General features: G+C 35.9%; 1 long non-coding RNA gene across 1 annotated transcript; it reads right to left on the bottom strand.

Annotated features, from left to right (window-relative positions):
• Positions 1-1030: 1030 nt before the first annotated feature.
• Positions 1031-18395, bottom strand: LOC129060266 (uncharacterized). The gene is made up of 5 exons (XR_008526845.1): positions 18329-18395; positions 15192-15403; positions 5830-5949; positions 3601-3768; positions 1031-1232 (listed from the first exon to the last, which is right to left on the bottom strand). It is a non-coding gene; the product is annotated as an uncharacterized LOC129060266 (long non-coding RNA).
• Between the last annotated feature and the right edge of the window lie 1481 nt (positions 18396-19876).

Below are 19876 nucleotides of genomic sequence, written 5' to 3'. Positions count from 1 at the left end.
CTGACCTCAGGTGATCCTCCTGCCTCGGCCTCCCAACATGCTGGGATTACAGGTGTGAGCCACTGCACCCGGCCACTCCCAAATGGTTCTGATGCCTTGAGTGGAACTACCATTGAGTCAACACATATTCATAATTATGCTGACTCTATCCCAGGTACTGAAAAAGACACTAAGGATGCAAAGGTGATTCCAACAGACATGGTACCTGTCTATGGATTGTTCAATCTAGACACAAATGACAGCCATGGAATGCTCCAATTAAAAGAAAAGTATTTTGAGTAAAACTATTTAAAACACTGGTAATTACATTATCAAGATTCATTCATGGCCGGGCGCGGTGGGTGGTTCATGCCTGTAATCCCAGCACTTTAGGAGGCCGAGCGGGGCGGATCATGAGGTCAGGAGATGGAGACCATACTGGCTAACACTGTGAAACCCCGTCTCTACTAAAAATACAAAAAATTAGCTGGGCGTGGTGGTGGGCACCTGTTTTCCCAGCTACTCGGGAGGCTGAGGCAGGAGAATGGTGTGAACATGGGAGGCGCAGCTTGCAGTGAGCCGAGATCGCGCCACTGCACTCCAGCTGGGGCGGAAGAGCAAGACTCTGTCTCAAAAAAAAAAAAAAAAAAAAGATTCATTCACATTAAAAAAAAACAAAAACAAAAAACTCTTCCTTGTTTTCAATCTGGGAATGAAAAAGAAAAGAAGAAAAGGAAAGGAAAAATAATTCTGACTCATTGGTAGATTTGTTTAGAAATGTTTTTCTTTTTTCTGTTAGAAAGCTCAGAGTTAAAGAATGGACAAGAGAAATAACATTTTTTCAACTCTTCCATTTTCTAAATAAAACACTGCCACTATACATTGGAGTATGGGATATTATTTCCATTTTAAAGATAAGGAAACTGACTCAAATACACAGAAAATAGGATTTAGTAAACGTGATTTATTTGGAATGTGATCTCAGATCAACAGAGGTGAGAAAAACAGGAAAGGACAAAGAAAAAGTGCTGATTGAGAGTGTGGTCTCAGCTGGAGACGCTCTTAACTCTGATTGCATGGAGACGCTCAGGAGCACAAATTGCACCACGGGGTTAGTCCATCACCGGGTTAGTCCATCCAAAAGCAAGGAGGCAGCCTTTGGTACCCCTGTGCCAGTCAATATTCATTAAAGGGCAGTTTTTCAAGGAAGTCGGAGCTAGCTGCTGGACACTAACAGTCAAATCTCAAAGGAGCTGGGAGAGAAATGCACAAGCAGGTAAGGGGGTTCTGGACAGGGGACCTACACCATCCACTATGCGTTTATATTTTAGTGCACTTACAGTCTATAGCTGAGTACCGAATACCATCAGTTGAGTTGCTTTGCATTCACACTTGTGTATGCCCCAGGCTTAATTAAGAGCACGTGGTGAATGGGAGGTGGTAACGACTCAGTATAAGATTAGCTAGAGGCTCAATACCTAGTGGGCCAGAAAGCTGTTTTGTGAAAAGATAAAGGTTAGATTTTGCCTTTGGTCAGTTATTTGGAATTATACCCAACACCTTACTTTTCCAGTCCTTTAGTTAACACCTACTATAAAAATGCTGCCTAATATAATTGCAATGATAAAGCCTATGTAAACTGTAGTTTTATATGACTTGTTTACTCCAAATTATCGTGTTGTCTGTCAATATGGAGTTACCAGGTGGTGTGGGCAGTCACCTAGAGGTTTTTCCATCTGAAAAAGATTGCTTTAAGACCATGGTGTTTTGGACTCTCTCACTATTTTTTTTTTTTATTCTTTATCACTGAAGAAAGAATGAGGCCTATAGTAGTATATAGAACACCTTACTATAATGAATCATTTACACACACCTTTTATCTAAAAACAACATTCAATAAATGTGAATTGAATCAAACCTGTTGGGCTGGGGTAAAAGATGTTAAATCCAACCACGTGATTCTCTCAGATAAATGCCACAATACACGTTCCTGAATATGTTGGATTTAGTAACATGGTGCATTTAGTAAAAGTGTTTTGTTTTTTCCTATTAAGGCCTTTTTGCTTGAGGAAACAGAAAATGCAGAAATTTTTGTTGTTTTCCTTCTGATTTGCTTCTCTTTGTTGTTTTCCTTCTGATTTGCTTCTCTCTGGTTGTGTTTATACTAACTACTGAAATAACAGAGTTCAATACCCAGACAACTGGTTGAATGTTAAATACAGTATGTCTCTCCCACTATTGTGTATATGAAGGGGTATCAGTGTTTTATTTGAAAAAGTACGTCACTTTGGGTTTTATCCTATGATTATCTAAATTAGAGTCTATATTTAACTGCGATGACAACAGCCATAGCAACCCATGGTTTAGTAAAGCCAGGGATAACTTTAAAAATCACAGATGAAAGAGATCTGAGGTTCCCTCTTATGCACACTCTTACATGGTTTTGTTTACTAGCCACATTTTAGAGAAATATAAGTATTTCATCCAGAATAGAATACACAATTATAATTCGGAAGGAAAACATGGAATGAAAGTAAAAAGAATGAGAAAGGCAATTGAAAGCAAATAAGAATTCTAGTATAAAAATGTTATAAAATGTTTGAAAAATATTTAAATCATTAAATTGATTCCATTCCTAACAAAGATAACCTTTAAGAAATTAGATAACTAATGACAAGAAATAAAGTTTCATTTCATGGGCCTTTAAGAAACCATAATTTATTTATAGACATTTGGAAGCAGTCAGTATATTCTTTTGACCATAGGCACCAGTCTTAAAACTGTCACATCTCTTTCAGTCTTCATAGGGGCACTGACAACAGAGCTTCAGTGTAGTTCTTAATTAAAGATTAAGAATACTTTGAAAATATAAAACAAATGTATATTTTTTAATGTATCATTTGGGGCCTTAACCATTGAAGAAATCATAGAAAAGTTTGTCGCGAGGGACAAGGGGAATATACCACACATTTACAGGAAACAAAAAGGTAAGAATAAGTTTTATAATTTTATTTTTTGGAGGTAATAAAAAAATTTCTTAATATCTTTGCAATTCACCGATTTTATTTTCTCCTAGAAAAGAAAATGTAGCAAATTTATTTGGGGAAATAATATATTTAAACAATGTAATGCATGCCATATAAGAAAATTTTTAGGGTTTTAAAATTAGTATAGCTGTATTGACTTATGAAAATAAAAATGGTATCTTGTCTGTCCAGAATCATTAGGCCATAAGTCATTTGGAAGATCAATATTTTCTAATGAGTTAAGAGTTTATCTCTTTACTCACTATAAGGATTTGCTTATATTTTAAACATTTTATAGAAGTTTTTTCTAAAATATTGTGTATGAGTGTGTGTGTGTTTTTAGAGTATGGTGTGATGAATATAATTCGAGCAACATGCTGAGAGCAAAAATAGGGTTTGGCATTGATGGGTCAGGATTCTAGTTTTACGTTTTAGCAGCTTTTGGGAAAGCTGCTAAAATAGTTCTGAGTCTCAAAGGTTTTATTTGTTTTTGTTTATTTTGTTTTAGTCTGTAATATAGGGATAATGATATATTTCTTGGGATTATTGTAAAAATTAAATTTGATTGAAATTACACAAGTTCCCTGGTACTCACCTATTCCTTAGATGATTTGAAACCATCATTGTGAACATCAGTTAAGAGATTTGTTTGACCATCTTCTAATTAAGACTGACGTTTTTTAGTTCCTTTGTCTGATTTAACATTTTTTCTGTTTCTTTTGTCATTTCTCCTCCAATTTGCTCCCTCAAATTTACAGTAAGCCTTGAAAAACAAATATATATTTTAAAGAGGAATAAAAATACAACCATCCAAAAAGCCAACTAAAAAACAATTCTTTGAACCACTATACTAATTATGTACAAACTGTGCTGTTCAATACATTAGATCCAGTCCACATTTTAATTTTAATTAAGAGTTCGGTTCTTGAGTTTCACCTTTCAAATGCGTGATAACCACAGTAGCTAGTAGCTGCTGTACTAGATAGCATAGAGAAGCATTTCCATTATCACAGAAGGTTCTGTTTTACAGTGCTGGTCTACAATGTCTAAAGCTCTGAATCTGTGTTCTGGAATTCTGAAGATGAGTGGAATGTGGCTCTTGCTTTCAATGTAACTCAAGTCCGTGAAAGAAAATACTTAGGGGAAATGTTTGGAAAATATGAAAAATTCAGTGATGTGGATGATGACTATTTGACAAACATTGGGGAGTTAGCATAAACAGTTCAGGATAAAAGGAAGATAGAAATGACTGAGCTGAAACCTAAAGCATATTAGTGATATTTGTGACCTTCCCAGTGCATGAAAGATTATAAAACATTCCAATGTGTGCCCACTTGCAAGAGGACGCAAGGGGAAGGGGCAATTCTATTTATATCAAGAATGTTGTATTTTTCTTTTAAAATGTTCTGTATTAAAATATTTTTACTATAAATATGTATCATTTCAATAATACAAGTCAAAAATTTATTTTAAAAAATCTTGACCTTTGTGTAATAGCATTGACTTTCTGCCCCTTTTCTCATCTCTAAAAACACTTCCTGGCATCCCTTCCCATTCTTGTCTTTTAGCTCTGCCACACTAAGGGAGGCATCTACCCTCCTGTCCAAGCTTCATGTATGCTTCTGAGCTTGAATGCCGTTTCTTTTTATCTCAAATATCACCTGATATTTTATTCTTTTTCTCTTCTCTCTTCAAACATACCTTCTGTATGATTTTTCCCTTCAGTCTATAAATACATGTAAGTTTTCTGAATCAAACCCCTGTTGATCCTACTTTTCTGTCAGTCTCCTTCTTTTTCCACCAAATTTTCTAAAAACATGGCTTCAATTTGTTGTCTCCAATTCCTAACTTATAATTTACTCTTCAACTCCGAAATTGAATTTTTCCTCTAAGCATGAAATTGCTGTATCATTTACCAAGGTCTCCAGTTATTGTCATCAACAATTACTCTTGTCAATTCTAGCAGACCGTTTACAGTTTATCTTTTTCTTGGGAAATATGTTGATCACTCCGTTTACCTATGTTAATGACACCACAATCTGTCTTATGTATATATGAGACAGAGATATCTGAGCACATCTACAACTGCCCATTAAGTAAATATTTTCACAAGGATTTGCCATAGGCAATTCAAACTTGGCTTTAACATGAACTGGTCATCTCACCAAAATTTCCTCCTCTTGTTCCTCCTCCTCCTGTCCCAGGTAGCAATGATTGATACCTCCTTAAAATCCCTCTAATCCAATCCATCCTTTCCACCCGCACTATCACTGACTTCATGCAAATATAACTTAGTCACAAAGCCTCTGACTCAATGTTCACCCTTCTCCAATCCATTCTCCGTGCTGCCTCCTGGGTGATCTTTCTAGTATCAAATCAGCTATATCAGTTCCTTTTCTGTTTCCTTTATTTTTAACTTGCTTTTCTGCTTCAGCTCTCTGATAGTTTCTCTCACTTTAAAAAATACCTATTGCCTAAATAAATAATTTTTTCTTTTTAAGAGAAAGCAAACACAGAATTTTCAAGGTTTTGGCACTACATTGAGAATCTCCTGAAAAGCATCCAAATATGACACTTTTCCTTGAGTTTCACCTTCCCTTGAGGGTCTCTCACTGTCACACTGCCACCGCCAACATGCTAGGTTCTGAAGATGCCACTTCTCTGATAAATTTTGGTTTCAGACAATACCCATTCTCTTTACGCAATACTCAGAGAGGGACCAAGTATAAATAAAATTATAACTAAATGTTATAAAATATATAATTAAAATTTTAGGGAGGACTGTAAGAAAATCAGCAAGGGAAATTACAAAAGTAAGACTTACTGGTTTTATTATTTTAAATCTTGCTGCCTTCTCTGTTTTTAAAAAGCTCTATAGATCTCTTAGGCCAACGTGTTACATGAAGAGAAAGTAGGCTTCTTGCATAGCTGTTCCACTGCTTTCCTAGTTTATGAATAAATAAGCCAAGATCAATAGAGTGCTGTTTCCATTCCTTCTCTATTGGCTTGTGATTGTCTATGCAGAGGCTGATGCCAGGCTCTGGCAGAACATTAATGTGGACTCACAGTTATGGATACATGATTCACATTTAAAAATCCAATAAGACCCAGAGTTGGCAGGCACGAGTCTGGCAGATTGGCAATTATTTTGACGATGTGAAAGTTATTTTTTAACTTTCCTATAAAATATATGTGCATGATATGACGCTGCTTTTAGAAGAATTCAATGAATATTTCGTGGCTGTTGTGAATAGAAAGTTGCTCTTGATAATGCCACTAGGACTAGTCTCCAGACACAATTGGCTCAGTGGCCTAATTACTGTCAATGCCATCAGTGAGAAGTGTTTATTATTAGTTATTCTCAAATTACTATTTTAAATAATTTCCAATATTCTATCAGGTCATGGCAGATAACTCCACACAGAAAATCAATCAGCTTAAAAACCCAAAGACAGGTTTTGCAGTTAATTTGTATGGGTTTGGGTAAAGGGGAACCAGGAGACATGGGAATGCCACTTTAATCAAAACTACATGGTCACATGGTCATTAATTATCTTATGTCTTAGGCTGGGCATGGTGGCTCAGGCCTATAATCCCAGCACTTTGGGAAGATGAGGTGAGAGCCTCACTTGAGCCTGGGAGTTTGAGACTGGTCTGGGCAATGTAGCCAGACCCCAATTCACAAAAAATAAAAAGAATTATCTGGCTCTGGTGGCTTGCATTTATAGTCCTAGCTACTCAGGAGGCTGAGGTGAGAGGATAGCTTAAGCCTGGGAAGTTGAGGCTGCAGTGAGCTAGGATCACTCCACTCTACTCCAGCATGGGCAACAGTGAGACCTTGTCTCTCAAAAAAAAATATAAAAAAATTATAATGCCTCATTAAAATAAAATTTTTCCTTATAAAATGAGACTGTCCCATAAGAAGTATGTGAAACATGATTTAATTTCTTTAGTTCACATGTGGATTAAATCTTTCATGTCACGAGCATATCTGCATTGACCTATGTGTGTACCTATAGTGATGTTTATGTTCATAATAATGATCTTGAACCTTTTCATAGAAAATCCTTATATTTTTTAAGACATTGTTTTGCATAGTTTCAATGTTAAGATTGATTTAAGGTTAAAATTAATTTAATTGCAACCAGAGTATTTTATTTTATTTTATTTTATTTTATTTTATTTTGAAACGAAATCTTGCTCTGTCACTCAGGCTGAAGTGCAGTAGTGTGATCTTGGATCTTGGCTCACTGCTACTTCTGCCTCCCAGGTTCAAGCGATTCTCCTGCCTCAGCCTCCCGAGTAGCTGGGACTACAGGCATGTGCTACCATGCCCAGCTAATTTTTTTTTTCTTTTTTGTATTTTTGGTAGAGACTTGGTTTCACCATGTTGACCAGGCTGGTCTTGAACTCCTGACCTCAAGTGATCTGCCTGCATTGGCCTCCCAAAGTGCTGGGATTACAGGCATGAGCCACTGCACCCAGCCCTCAACCGGAGTCTTTTTTTTAACTTTTAGGTTAAAGGGTACCTGTGTAAGATGTTACATAGGTAAATGTGTGTCATGGGGGTTTTTTGTAAAGATTATTTCTTCACCCAGGTAACTAGTACCCATTAGTTATTTTTCCTGATCCTTTCTCTCCTCCCACCCTCCACCCTCCAAAAGGCTCCAGTGTGTGTTGTTTAACTCTATGGATCTCTGTATTCTCATCATTTAGCTCCCAATTATAAGCGAGAACATGCGGTATTTGGTTTTCTGTTCCTGCATTAGTTTGCTAACGATAATGGCCTCCAGCTCCATCCATGTCCCTGCAAAGGACATGGTCTCATTATTTTTCATGGCTGCATAGTATTCCATGGTGTATATGTATCACATTTCCTTTACCCCTTCTATCATTGATGGGCATTTGGGTTTATTCCATATCTTTGCTATTGCGAACAGTGCTGCAATGAACACACACGTGCAAGTGTTTTCATAATAGAACAGTTTATATTCCTTTGGGTATATACCCAGTAATGGGATTGCTGAGTCAAATGGTAGTTCTGTCTTTAGGTCTTTGAGGAATTGCCACTCTGTCTTCCACAATGGTTGAACTAATTTACACTCCCACCAACAGTGTATCTGCATTCCTTTTTCTCCACAACCTTGCCAGCATATTATTTTTTGACTTTTTAATTATAGCCATCCTGATTGGTGTGAGATGGTATCTCATTGTGGTTTTGATTTGCATTTCTCTAATGATCAGTGATGTTGAGCTTTTTTTTCATATGATTGTTGGTTGCACGTATGTCTTCTTTCAAGAAGTGTCTGTTCATGTCGTTTGCCCACTTTTTAATGGCATTTTTTTACTCGTCAATTTAAGTTCTTTATAGATGCTAGATATTAGCCCTTTGTCAGATGCATACTTTGCAAAAATTTTCTCCCAGTCTGTAGGTTGTCTGTTTACTCTGTTGATTGTTTCTTTTGCTGTGCAGAAGCTCTTTAGTTTATTTAGACCCCATTTGTCAATTTTTGCTTTTGTTGCAATTGCTTTTGTTGTGTTTGTCATGAAATCTTTGCCCATGCCTGTGTCCTGAATGGTAATTGCCTAGGTTATCTTCCAGGGTTTTTACAGTTTTGGGTTTTACATATAAGTCTTTAATCCATCATGAGTTAATTTTTGTATATTGTGTAAGGAAAGGGTCCAGTTTCAATTTTCTGCATATGGCTAGCCAGTTATCCCAGCACCATTTATTAAATAGCGTATCCTTTTCCCTATTACATTTTTGTCATTTTTGTCAAAGATCAGATAGTTTAGGTTAATGGTCTTATTTCTGGGCTCTCTATTCTATTCCATTGCTCTATGTATTTGTTCTTGTATCAGTACCATGCTGTTTTGGTTACTGTAGCCCTGTAGTACAGTTTGAAGCTGGGTAGTGTGATGCCTTCAGCTTTTTTTTTTTTAATATTCTCTTAAGAGTTTATTATAAACCAGTTTCATATGCCACAAGGAAATAAAAGGACTATGTACAGCCTTTCAGGAAACAGGCAGGGAGCTAGGAGGGCCAAGATGAGTCTAGGGTCTTGATGGGCACATTCTTGGGGAATGGGGCTCTGTAAGGAAAACCAGACAATCTGGAGAGACCCGTGAACAGCAGCATAACAAACAAATAGGTCTGTGGTAATGTGGCCCTGAGGAATTGAGCCCACGTCTCTGCGGAGTTACTTGCATACTCTGTGGCCAAGGGTCAAAGACGGCCTCGCATCCCATGGGGAGGAGGCTGCATTCCCAGAGGGGATATGCCCACTGGTGTCTGTCTTCCCGGGGAGATCCCCACTGGGGGACCATAGGAGGCCTCACACCAGGAGGTAGGCCCATCACACCTTCAAGAGAAAAGCCCCAAGAATGTAACTCAAGTGTCTATCTTGAAAAGGTATCAAGAAATTATAAAGCTGTCCACCAAGTTCTGAGATAGATGGACAATTCCACCCTCTCAGCAGCTCCTAGAAAACTGACATTTGAGCCTAACACCTATGGTTCCCAATAGCTTTGCTCTTTTTGCATAAGACTGCCTTGACTTTAGACTGCCCTGGCTATTCAGGCTCATTTGGCTCCATATGAATTTTAAAATAGGTTTTTCTAGGTCTGCAAAGAATATCAGTGGTAGTTTAATGGGAACAGCATTGAATCTATAAATTGCTTTGGGCAGTATGGCCATTTTCATGATATTGATTCTTCCTATCCATGAGCATACAATGTTTTTCCATTTGTTTGTGTCATCTCTGATTTTTTTGCATAGTGGTTTCTAGTTCTCCCTGTAGAGCGCTTTCGCTTCCCCTGTTAGCTATATTCCTAGGTATTTTATTCTTTTTGTGGCATTTGTGAATGGGAGTTTGTTCATGATTTGGATCTCGACTTGACTGTTGTTAGTGTATAAGAATGCAACTGGAGTCTTTTACAATTCTAAAACGAGTGTTCTTTGAATTGTAACCTTCATCAACAAGTATGTATTTTCTGAATCACAGAGCTAAAAAGTACCTTTGAAATTATGTAGCTTATTGATTTACAAATCTGTTTATGGATCCTCACCTGGGGAGGTTTTTTGTTTGTTTTTTTTTTTAAAAAAAAAAAAAAAAAGGTAGATCTCTAGGACTTACCCAAAGCTGACTATAATTTGAGAATTAGGGTTCTTAAGAAATTCCTTAAATATGGCAATGCTGATGAATGGCTAGTTTAGGAAACCAAGAATAAATTTATTATTTGCAGTTTGTAGAAGATTGAGGCAGGCCAAAAGAGGTAAAGTGACTTCCCCAAATAATAGCAGATCTGACACAAGATTCTAAGCCTCTCAACTTCTAAACCTGTGGAATTTCTATGAAAAAAATACAGAATTTTCTAAGTTATCTGAAAGACGTGAATTAGCTAAAAGAATTACCCAAAACAGTGGACAATGTGTAGTTTCTGTGATTTCATATAATGGGTGTCTAATAGATACAAAGTTGTTTGCTTCTTTCTTAGGTGCTGTTGGTCCACATTCTGAGTAAATTATACGTTTGCTTGAAATTTGCTGGCAGGAATTGAGGCCATGCCAACAAATGTTACTTGTGACAAGAGCAAGCATATTAATGTCAATAAAATATTCATATTATAATAGTATTTTACTCTCCTCTAATTTTCTAAGAAACTCAATGTGATATTTTCCTTCAACTTCCAGCCTTGTGGTTTTTATAAGCTGGATTTTCAAGTGACATTGAAATGAAGCATTATGCTCTAAAAATATATTCACTTGTTTTGTAATACAACATTTCTGAGACATGAGCAATTACTTTTTATGCTGCCACAAAGCTACAATCATACTAAATTCTAGCCAAGTCAATAGGTTCAACTACAGCAGCCATTACACGAATCATAAATCATGGAAAAGGACCCCTATAATTCATTGTGGGTTTTTTTTTAATCTCTGAAGAACCTTGCATTAATAAAGCAGCTAAAATCTATGTGATCTTCATTAATTTCTACCTGTTGACATCCTTCAGTTTTACCTTAGAACTCACTGTTGATAATAAACACTCTGAAACATTTGTATGGTTCAGATTTCAGCTCTGTGTTTGGTTGAACAGCATTCTAGGTCTTTAAAAAATGATTTGTTTACAATAGTAATTATTTATTCTCATGCTGAATTGAAATTGCAGTTCTCTCCATAGGAAACCATCGCTATTCCATTATTTATTGGTTCTAGCGAGTACATTAAACTTTGATAAAGTAGACAATCCTTTTATTTTGCCATTGTAAAGTGTCTTCTAAAATATACCAGCCAGTGCACTTTCCTGCTCTTAAATGAAAAGCAGGGGAATGTCTCTCTGGCCATTCTGCCATCAGTGTGCTTTGAAGCTTTTTATGAGGATCAATAATCATGGTATATGCCAGAGAAGTACAGCCTTTGAAGAACAGAGTACTAGCTCTGTTCTGAAATAGCAGATTCAGGTTCAGTGCAAGCACTGCAAAATGAGGGGCAGAAATAGAACATCTCCAAGGAACTTTTAGCTCCAAAGGACTATATGATTTTGTAAATGAGAGGTTGGACCACATCTGTACTGACTCTTGTCGATCATCTTAAATTTCTAGCATCAACCTCTTCTGTCATCTTTAGATTTCTATTAGAAGTAGAGAGGATATTCTAATTAACTGAGGTTTAATCTTAATTAACTAGTAAAAAGAATAATTAATCAGAACACTGATTCGCTGAGCATGCCAACTGATCAAGTAACGTGAACACTATCTGTGCAACAAACATGAAAAGAAATGCCTGATAAAACTCATTCTTGTTCTATGCTCCTCTCATACCTGTTCATGTTCTCTTACCTTGTCTACCATTCTTTTATTTTCTTTTGTTTGTTGAACAAATACTGTTTGTTTCCTGAGCTGGAGTGCAGTGGCATGATCATAGCTTACAGTGGCCTCAAAGTCCTGGGCTCAAGTGATCCTCCTGCCTCAGCCTCCAGAGTAGCTAGGACTAAAGGCACATACCACAATGCCCAGCTCTTACCATTCTTAGGGAAAGAAATAGAGCAGAAATGACTCAGACTTTTAACAGGGCTTCAGATAGTTTTTTCCTTCTTTTCCTAATATGTTGTCAGAAAAATGGGCAAAAATAATTAGATAAATAACCTAATCTATTTAAGTTTGTTCTGAGATGTTTTATAGATATTTTGTAGAATCACTTTGTTACAAATGCTTTGGGGATATCCTATGCTATTATTGGTTGAGTTTTAAAACCATGGTTTTGCCAGGCATGGTGGCTCATGCCTATAATCCCAGCACTTTGGAAGGCTGAGGTGGGCAGATCACTTGAGATCAGGAGTTCGAGACCAGCCTAGCCAACATGGTGAAACCTGTCTCTACTAAAAATACAAAAATTAGCTGGGCATGGTGGTGCACACCTGCAGTCCCAGCTACTTGGGAGGCTGAGACACGAGAATTGCTTGAATCTGGGAGACAGGTTGCAGTGAGCTGAGATTGTGCCACTGCACTCCAGTCTGGTCAACAGAACAAGACTCCATCTCAATAAATAAATAAATAAGACAAAATAAAATCATGTTTCTAAATATGGAGTACATTTTAAACATAAAATATGTGTAAGATATAAGGAATGATGATTCAAATGCACACGGTGTCCAGCATTTGGTTTTAGAAATGGTTATCATTTCTATCTTTGAACTATCCCATGTCATTCTGAATTTCATTCCCTTTCCTCTCAGCTCAGAGAAAATTAAATCATAAATTTTGTGTTTAACATTCCTTTGCTTTGCTTTTTGACTTTTACCATATATCTATGCCAAAACAGCATATTGTTTTACTTTTGCATAGTTCTATGTAGAAATTACATTGCACGCAATTGTCTATTATTTGCTTTTTAATTTTATTACACATTATATTCCTGAAATTCATTCATATTGTTGTTTGAGGATACAGTACATTTATTCTCACAGTCATCCAGTGCCAACACAATGTGAATATACCAAAATTTATTTATATATATATATATTTATTTATTTATTTACTTGTTAATGTACACTTAGGCTACTTCTGTAACTATTCAATTCTGTTATGAATATTTTTGTTCAAATGGACATGTTTTCAAAGTTCTCTAGGGTAAGTACTCACCTGTTGAATTACTAAGTTACAAGTTCAGCTTTGTTAAATAATTTAAATTTGTTTTCCAAAATGCTTGAAGCAGTTGACATTCACATCATCGTTTTAGAAAAGTTTCATTCACATCACATCTCACTAATCCTTAATATAGTCAGACTTTCATAGTTGTCAATTTTGTGAGTATGGAAATGTATTTCATGGTTATTTTAATTTTCATTTCCCCAATTAATGTTTAGGTTGAATATAATTGTATATGTATATTTGTTTTTCATGATTCCTCTTCTGTGACATACCTTTTCATGATTTTTGCTGCTTCTTTCTGTTAGGTCGTATAGTCTTTTAATAGACTTACAAGATTTCTTCATGTATTTTGGATGCTACCTCATCTTCTTTCCCCCAGTTCGTGACTTGTGTTTTACTTTATCAATGGTATCTTTTGATGCCATAAAATTGTATTAATCATTTCCTGTGTGTGTGACTTTTTGCATCTTATTTATCTTTCCCTGACAACATAAAGATAAATTTCATATTTTATATATATATATATATTTTTTTTTTAGATGGAGTCTTGCTCTGTCACCCAGGCTAGAGTGCAGTGGCACAATCTCAGCTCACTGCAACCTCCGCCTCCCATGTTCAAGCGATTCTCCTGCCTCAGCCTCCTGAGTAGCTGGGATTACAGGCACCTGCTACCGTGCCCAGCTAATTTTTGTATTTTTTAGTAGAGACGGCATTTCGCCATGTTGGCCAGGCTGGTCTTGAACTCCTGACCCCAGGTGATCAACCCGTCTTGGCCTCCCAAAGTGCTGGGATTACAGGTGTGAGCCACCACATTTGGCCTCATCTTTTAAAAGTTTTATAGCTTATGTTACACATTTAAGTCTTATACAACTAATAGTTTTATATGTAAGAGTTTAATTTTTTTGCTTTCATAGCAGTGAGCAGTAGTCCCAGTACCATTTATTGAAAACTCTTTTTCCACTAACCTATAATGCCAGTTCTGTTATAAACCAAGTTTCTGAATATGAGTGGGGCTCTTTTTCTGGAGGAGAAAATGCAGTGTCTGTACTGTACAGTTGGTTTATACCTGCAGCAATAATGGATTATCTTAATTACTAGAAACTTTATATTATTCTCAATACTTGGTATAAAGAAATTTTTCCTACATTTTTATCTTCTTTAACAGTATTTTACCTATTCTTGGGTCTTTATACTTCTATATATATTTTTGATTCAGCCTTTCAAATTCTAAAAGAATAATCTTTTAGAAGGCTGACTGACATTGGTTTCAAACTATTGATCAATTTGAGAATTTCTATCTCTACAATATTAAGACTCTGAATTCATTGTTCATGGTATATTTTTTATACAGTCATGTGCCACATAGTGGCATTTCAGTCAACAATAGATGGCATATATCATGATGGTCCAATAAGTTTATAATAATGTATTTTTACTGTACCTTTTTTATGTTTAGATACACTTAGATACACAAATACTTAGCATTGTATTGCAATTGCCTTTAGTATTCCATACAGTAACATGCTGTACATATTTCTAGCCTAGGAGCAATAGCCTACTACATAAAGCCTAGGTGTGCAGTAGGCTATATCATCTAGGTTTGTGTAAGTTAACTCCATGTTTGCCTAATGCTAAAATCGCCTAACTACACATTTCTCAGAATATATCCCTGTTGTTAAGTGGTGCATGACTTTATCTTGTTTTTTAAAATGTTTTTCAGATGATTATGTATATCTATAAAGATTTTGTAACTTTTATTAAACTTTTACTATCTATTTTACATTTTTAATGATATTATAAATGAAAATTACATTTTTAAGTTAATAGACGACATTTTTTAGAACAGTTTTACATTTACAGAGAAATTGAGCAGATAAAAGAAAATTTCCATCTACCTCAACCCCACTCCACACAGTTTCCCCAGTTATTAACATCTTACATTAGTGTGGTACATTTGCTCCCATTAATGAACCAATACTGATATAGCAGTGTTAATGAAGGTTCACCCTTTATTCAGATTTCATTTGATTTTACCTAATGTCCTTTTTCTGTCTCAGGATCCCATGGAAGACACCATGTTACATTTAGTCATCATGTCTTTATAGGGTCCTCTTGGCTGTGACACTTTCTCAGACTTTCCTTGCTGTGGCTATTTAGAGGATTATTTACTGGTCAGATATTTTTGCAGAATGTTTCGCAGACAAAATTCATCTGATTTTTTTTATGAACAGGCTGGGGCTCTGAATCTGGGGGAAGAAGAACACAGGGCTAAAGTGTCACTTTCATCATATCATATTAAGAGTATTTACTCTCTACATGATTTATAACTGTTGGTATAACCTTGATCATCTGTCTGAAGTAGTGTTTGTCCTTTTTCTCCATTGAAAAATTATTCTTTCTTCCCCCAAACCCTCATTTTGTACTTTTAGAAGGAAGTCACTACACGTAACCCACACTTCAGGATGGAGAGTTATGCTGCCTCCAAAATTACATTTTCCTTTCTTTGAGACAGGGAAGGAAAGCCTGGCTGAGTGCAGTCATGCGATCATGGATCACTGTAGCCTTGACCTCCCAGGCTCAACCAATCCTCCTGCCCCAGCCTCCCAAGTAGCTTGCACCACAGGCATGTGGCGCCACACTCAGCTAACGTTTTAAAGTTTTTGTAGATATGGGGTCTCTCCATGTTGCCAGGGCTGGTCTCGAATTCCTGGGCTCAAGCCTCCCAAAGTGCTGAGGTTACAGATGTGAGTCACAGTGCCCAGCCCAAAATTACATTTTCTAAATTGCATTATTATCATTTTTTGCTAGTGAACAGAAATTAGTATATTTATTTTTTATAACCAGAAAAATTGTTGAACTCTCTCATTAATATGTCTTTTTTATGTGTTTTAATATAGACAATAACACCCTCTGCAAATAGTATTCATTTTGGTTCTTACATTTTGATACTTATTTTTTTTAATTTCCCTACTCTGTTGGCCAGATGCCCCGGTACAATTCTTAATGGAAATGTTGATATTGAATATCCTTGTATTTTTCCTGTTTCATCCACATATCTGCTTTAATTTAAAGTGTACCTTGGTTGATTGTATCCTCAAGAACCTTACAAAAGCAAATTTGGGAAAACAGATTTTTTAAACCAAATGTGGTAGATTATATTATTTTGCAGCGATTAATTTTTTTTCCACAATTCACCCTTATTAGCATCAAGCTCTGGTTAAGCTACCTAAAACACAACCATAGTTCAATTTTGTCACAGAGCTAGGAAGTATACACCTTTGTTTTTGTGCTACTGTCACCTCTCCTGCCTACTGTGTATCCACAATACACTTTCCATTATTTCATTTTCTCTTTTTAACTCCTATCATCTCTACTAAGATTCAAACCTGCCTTAATTCAATTTCTGCTCCCTAAACAGGCATCCTGTCATTTACATATTGGAGAATAAGACTTTTTTCAAAAATTGCAGCTCTAGTAATATTTCTGTCTTACTAAAACATCTTAAATGTGTTGCCTTAAAGTTCTGAACCTGATGTTCAAAGGCCTCTTCAAAATAATGTCAATGTTTATTTTTTCAACATTTATCAGCATTGCCCTCTTAAATTTCTGAAGACGTATTTATTAAATTCACAGTATGACTTGATAGTAAAGTGGAATTTAAAATGGATTTTTACCTCATACAAGTAATGTTTTTCAGAAAACAGAGAGGATATCACCCTTTTAAATGTTCTGCAGTAATATGTTAATCTGCTCACAATGTTTAACACACTAATCCCAGTAAGGGAAGTCAGAAAACTGTTTTTTTAACCTGCTGCTGACCTATTGTACTCTCTTGTGCAAGTCTGCCTGTTCTTGTTTGCTTGCCTGTAAAACAGTAATCATAAAATGTTTAATTCTTGACTATCAACATGTGAATTATATTCATTGTGGATAACCTTGATTTAAAATCCTTGTTGGCTTAATTACACAGAGTAGTGGGAACTATCTTTAGCTGAAATTATATACTAACTCTCACTTAATTTCACTCTTTCTCCAAGCAATTTACTGCCCAGCAAGAAGCACTTTTTATGAAAAAATAATATTTTCATATTTCCAGAAATCTCTGAACAATTGTTTCTTAGTAATATTTTTAAGCTGATACATTTTTCTTACTTTGAGAGGCAATGCTTGTTATCTCTAGCTCAGTGTGAGGAGTAAGGATGAGAGGTGTCAAGAAAAAATATTAAGTAATATTTTCTCATCTAATCAATAATTTTATTTTTTGAAACAGAAGTGCCTTGATACTTAATGGTGGGCCTATCAAACTATACATATTTACCTGGGGTAATTTCAAATTTAGTTTGAACGTGGATTACAGCTTTCCTATTTCTGTAACCTTGGTTATATTACTTAATCTCTCTCAACCTCTGCACGCTCATGTGTAAAGTGAGTATTATACATTTTTGGTTTGTACACAAAGTCCCTTAAATAATGACTATGGAGCACTTAGCATTGTTACAGAAACCTTGAACAAACATTCCTTAAGTACCAACTGTTACTATTTGCTTAACAAATTAAAATTCCAGGCCATTAAACGCACACATAATCTCATTTTTAGAAATACTCAATTTCTGTTGATTCTTTGAAGAGACAAAGAATTATGATTACTTCACATTTTCCATAGAAGGACTGTAAACCTCTGAAGTATGAAAGATTTTCGTTTCACCCAAACATATATATTCTGTTTTATATAAGGAATTCACTTTTAAGAAATCATGTACAAATTGACATTTTTACGATTAAATGAATTTTAGTAAGTAGAAGATTTCACCATTTAAAAATTATTTCTTATACTACGTAGCCACACTTCACTTAGAAGATGCATCAGACATGTGGAGTAACATTTGGAATAGTCAGAGTTAGAAAACAAGAGACCAGAGGTTCTCAAGTGTGGTTCTTCAACTGCACCATCCGCATCATCTGGGGCCTTGTTAGAAATACCAAATCTTGGGCCCCATACCAGACCTACTGAATCATAAATCCTGTGGTTGGAGCCGACCGATCTGTGTGTTAACTAGTCCTCCACGGGATTCTGATGCTGCTGCTTTCTGGGAGCAATTGCATTAAAAATATAAAAAGATGAAAAACAACACTGGGGTGCAATTGTAAGAGGAAGGAGGGAGCGATCATACCTTCTTTGCTTGACGAAAATGTGAGATAGACACTACTTTTGAGCTGGTAACTTGTCCTTAAGCTGAGAGGCAATGCAGAACAGAAACATTTAGTCTGGAAAAATTAGGAAGTATTTCGAGGAAAACAAGGTGGGAACGAGAGTTAGGCCTCCACGTCACATTTAAGGAGTTGGGAGTTCTTTAGAATTCGCAGAACGGAGGACAAGAGAGAACTTCAATGTATTTAGTTGAAAATATTTCTGTAAGTTTCTAGGCTGCAGAGTCAGTTTTAAAAAATCAAAAAGTCACTTTGTGGTTTAGCATATAATTAAGAATTTTCCAGCATCTAATGGTTCAATAGTGGGACCACATCATCCAAAAGCAGTGACAGAAAACTCAAGATGGCATGGGGAATTGCTATTCTCAAGGTCTTAGGATTTTTAAATTAAATTCCTAATTAAAGTAAGATAAAGAAAAAGGTGAAGTCTACATCTCAACAATTAAGATAGGTGTAAATTCTTTAAACTCGGTAATTTACTATTCCTATCTCCTGGTCACTAAGAAATATTTAAATATGTATTCCAAACTGGGTGGATTAGAACTAACCTACTTTTAAGGTATTCTTTTCTTGAATGAATTATGTGAAGGTCAGAATTTAAAACAAACAAAACCCCCAAAATGCTACTAACAGACGAACGTGTGCATTTCAACCAGAGTGTGCTGCTTTGCTTCACTGAGCAAATTCGTGATTGGCCTGAGGCAAAGCAATTCCCTTTCACTCCTGACCCTCTGCTCTCAGCCCTGCTTTGCCTGCTATGAGTTTTTTTGAGTTAGAAATATGTGATCCTAAGCATATGTTTGGAAATAATATTATTCTGGCTTCAAGGCATAAATTCTGTTACTTAAATTGTCAACTTATATGTGCATGTTAAGACAGAAAGGTCTAGGAACTATTCGATATCATTCAGCAGCCTGCTGATCTGTTCTGCTAACACTGTCACCTTCTAAGGAGAAAACAGACACGGGTTTTGCTTTGTTTGTTAATATTTTTTTCTCTTCTTCTTTTGTCTTTAGTAAGTATTCATCTTTGTAATCAGTGGCAAGGAAGTCACCAGAGGCAAGGAAGTCACCAGAGTTATAAGACCATTTAGATCTTGTTAAAGCTTTGGGGATTAAATTTATCTTAGATGTCAACATCAAATATAATCCCCGAAGTGTATTAAAAATGGTTTTCCCCATCACTCATTTCTAAAAATTGAATTTGTCTGTTAATTTTACTGACATGCTATTTTTTAAAACTGATTTTTAATCCCCATACAGTTGTGTGATTCTTCCAGACTTTTCTTCATTTCACTCTTGAATTTCTTTGGGCAAACTCCTCGCCATCTTCAAGCTCCTTACACCTTCTCTAGTTAACGGACACTCATCCTCTTCATGATTCCATCTGCCCCTCAGATGCCCAGCTTATGGAGAATGCTCCTTCTCTCACCTTCAATGTGCCACAAGATCTCAAAACAAGGGTGGTGCTATGATTTGAATGTGTTCTCCAAAGTCCATGTCTTAGAAGTG

Source organism: Pongo abelii, chromosome 6, assembly GCF_028885655.2.
Source record: "Pongo abelii isolate AG06213 chromosome 6, NHGRI_mPonAbe1-v2.0_pri, whole genome shotgun sequence".
Lineage (NCBI taxonomy): Eukaryota > Metazoa > Chordata > Mammalia > Primates > Hominidae > Pongo > Pongo abelii.
This window is presented reverse-complemented; position numbering and strand designations above follow the sequence as displayed.